Source organism: Grammomys surdaster, unplaced genomic scaffold (genome assembly GCF_004785775.1).
Source record: "Grammomys surdaster isolate TR1022 unplaced genomic scaffold, NIH_TR_1.0 61, whole genome shotgun sequence".
Classification (NCBI taxonomy): Eukaryota; Metazoa; Chordata; class Mammalia; order Rodentia; family Muridae; genus Grammomys; species Grammomys surdaster.
In genome coordinates this window covers 20576606-20580075 of record NW_021604563.1, presented here as the reverse complement: position 1 = coordinate 20580075, position 3470 = coordinate 20576606, and the positions used below count along the sequence as shown (strand labels likewise).

At 46.2% G+C, this 3470-nt stretch overlaps 1 pseudogene; it reads left to right on the top strand.

Annotated features, from left to right (window-relative positions):
- The first annotated feature begins 2731 nt into the window (after positions 1–2731).
- Positions 2732–3430, top strand: LOC114629448 (annotated as a pseudogene).
- Positions 3431–3470: the final 40 nt, after the last annotated feature.

Sequence of the window (3470 nt, the reverse complement as noted above, 5' to 3'; positions counted from 1 at the left end):
AGTGGCCAGGGAAGCACTGGTGAGCATTGGGACAACTATCATTGTTGCTTTCATATCCAGCTGACTAGGCGTGGCCTCCGTTCCAGGGTGCTGTGAGTATAGCATCCCAAGTCATCAGTTACCTGGTCTATGTTGGGGTTCTTTCTCACATCCAGTGGGGGTCAGAGATCACATTACAGCAAACAAGAGTCACTGAAGGGTTATTTACAGTTCTAACCAGAACTCAAGAAGAGATCAATCCTCAGTCTTTTATCATCTTACTCAGACAATTTATAAAAAAGATGAAAGAAAGGATATATACATTATGTGGATTCATCAGGAAACCAAAATTATTAGAATTGATAGGAAGACTCCTGGATGCTGAGTAATTCCACTAGTGCCAAGGTTCCTGTAGGCAGGTACCTACTCATATCTCCAGCTTAGAATTTTCCAGAAAAATTCTAATCCTGAGGGTTCCTATTATAATCACATCTTAGACTCAGAAGCAAAATGCTTAATCAAACAGGGGTGGGGCAAGAGAATATTTTGTCTCATCTTGCCTACATCCCACCCCATTTTACCCACTCAAGATATCCTGCAGCTTTCAGAAATGTAAAGTAGCCTTTTAAGTGTCTCAAAAATAAAAGGTAAAAATGAGGACATAGTTCAACGGGTGACAGCTTGCTGAGCATGAACAAGACCCTAGATTCAGTTTTCATTACCACAAAAAATATACATAATCATCATCATCATCCAACAATCAATAACAGGGAGAAGGGGGAAGAGAGAGGGAGAGAGAAAAAGGAATCGGGAACAAGAGGGAGGAGAAAGGAAGAGATAAAAGATAAAATAGCAAGCAGTTGGACCCCTGCTTATGTGGCAGTAGATTATTCTTCACAGTGTATGTTTCAAAACAGAAACTTCCTATTTTCCAGAAGAAATAATTATTGAATGAATGTAATTTGCTCCAAAAAGGCATATATGGTGCTCCAAAAGAAATCTTTATTATTCCTGATGCAATGTCACATGGGATCTAGCTCAGTGTTCTAGATAAACAGAATATTAGTAGGGTATGGAAAGATTGTCTAGAAGTTTCTGAATTCTATCTCCTGGACTCAAAAGATAGAAGAAAAGAAGCAATTCTCAAGTGTCTCTATAACCTCCATGGTGGTACATGTTACTTGTACACATATGTGTATATACAACATTAAATAGTGATAGATAAATAAATAAATGTAACGTGCCTGTTACGCTACAGAAATTATATTGTTAGTCTGCAACAGGATCTTACTAGTTTTTAAAAACTACTGCTGAATATGAAGCATTTGAAAAGGAAAATCGGGTGAGGCTTCTTTAAAGCCAGCGGTAGAAACGCTGCAATTTTTTTTTATTCGGGGGAGAGGGCGGTGTTGTTTTGGTTTGTTGGTTTTTTTTTCCTTTGTTTTTTTGAAACAGTCTCCCTGTGTAGCCCTGGCTTTCCTGGAACTCACCCTGTAGACTCTGGATTATCTCAAACTCAGAGATCCGCCTGCCTCTGCCCACAAGTTCTAAGATTAAAGGCATGCGCTGCCATTGGCCACGTTAGCTCTGCAACTTTTTTTTATTCACTTTACATCTGAAGACCCTATCTCCTCCCAGTTCCATCCTTACAAATCCCTCCCCCCACTACCACCCTTCTCCCCAAAGAACGGAAAGCACTCTGTGGGTACCACCCCACCCAGAGACATCCAGTTGCAGTAGGACTAAACGCATCCTTTTCCACTGAGGGAGTCCAGTTAGGGGAAGGGGATTTATAGGCAGGCCCCAGAGTCATTGCCTTAGATGACGAGTTTCCCAGACACTTCTGCAAATCCCCCACTTTGGTTCAGCTGCCTCACCCCCTCTCTCTGTCTTACTTGCTTCATCCACTATCACCTCAGCCTGGTTGCACTTTGTTTCTTGACACTTCACTCTCCTATTGCACGTCTGTTCTCGGTGGCGTTCTCTCTGTGCTCAGCATCCCCTTGCCTGAGATGGTATCATCTACCCACAACTCACTTTGAATTGTCCATCTCATGGTCTTACAGCAGGGATTTGCTTTGTGTGGTGACCCTGACTTAGCCTTGTGGTGCCACCTAGCTTCCATCATATGTATCTCACCTTCCATAGAAGTCTTTTTCCTGTGATACACTTTCACCTTCTGGTCTGGCCTAACTTCCTGGTCTCGCCCCTCGTGCCACCTCGAGCCTCTAAGCACCTCCCAGTCTCACGTTGCTTCCTGATTTTGCCTCACTTCCTGATATTGAGGTCCAGTTTCGCTGCCTCAACATCTCGTCTCGGCTCGCCTGACTACTGGGCTTCTCTTGTCAGACCCTGGGACTGGGGTCTGGAATGGCCTGACCCCCGGTCTTGCCTGATCCCCGGTCTGGCCTGGCCCGACTCCCGGTCTGACTTTGCGTGACCCCAGTTCTGGTCTCACCTCGCCTGTCTGATCTCAGATTGCAACCTCATCTCATCTCGTCTCATCTCGTCTGGTCTCCAGATTTTGCCCTGCTTCCTGGTCTTGCCTTGATTCAACTCAGAATACTGCCTGGTGATCTCATCTCAGGGCCCGGTCTCGCCTCGCCTCACCTCGCCTTGCCTGGCCACATCACCGACAGGTTTTCCTTTCCCTTCGGGCCTAATTAAAGGTCTCGATCTCTTTGCCTCCACATTTCCACATATCTCTCGCTTCTGCCTCACTTCTGGTCTCTGCCTTACACCAAATCTGGCCATGCCTTTACCCAGTGTGTCCCCTGCTGAGCCAGCGGTGGAGAGCCGACCAGAGGCCCAAGAAGGCAGGCTAGATGCTGCCAAACCAGAGAGAGCAGAGGGAGCAGAGGGAGCAGAGGGAGCAGAGGGAGCAGAGGGAACAAAGGAGGCCTTGTGGCCTGCACGCCAGGATTTGCCTCCTCCGGTCGCCACAGCACCCACATCTGGCAAGGGGGACCAGTCCTCCAGTGGAGAAGTGGGAACTCAGGAATGCCTGGCATCCGAGCCTCCTCAGGGGGAAGAGGGGAAGGCAGAAGAAAAGGCAGAAGAGGAGTCTGACCAGGAAGAGCACCTCCTTCCTCTCTCTCAGATGATCCCATACATCTCCTGTTCTATTTGCAAAGGCTACTTAATAGATGCGGCGACCATTACAGAGTGTCTTCATAGCTTCTGTAAAAGCTGCATCATAAAGCATTTTGAACAAAGCAACAGATGTCCAAAGTGCAACATTGTGGTGCACGAGGCCAAACCTCATAATAACTTGAGGATGGATCCACAATTACAAAACATAGTATACAAATTAGTGGCGGGGCTGGAGGAAAAAGAAAAAAAGCAGAGGCGTGAATTCTATAAAGAAAATTGTCTGGGAACACCAAAACCCGCTGCTGTTCCACAGCCATGCCCTTCAAGTGAAGAGAACACTAAGGAAGTTGTGAAATAGTGTCTTAGCTTCTGTGTACTGGTACGTCTTTAGTACTGGA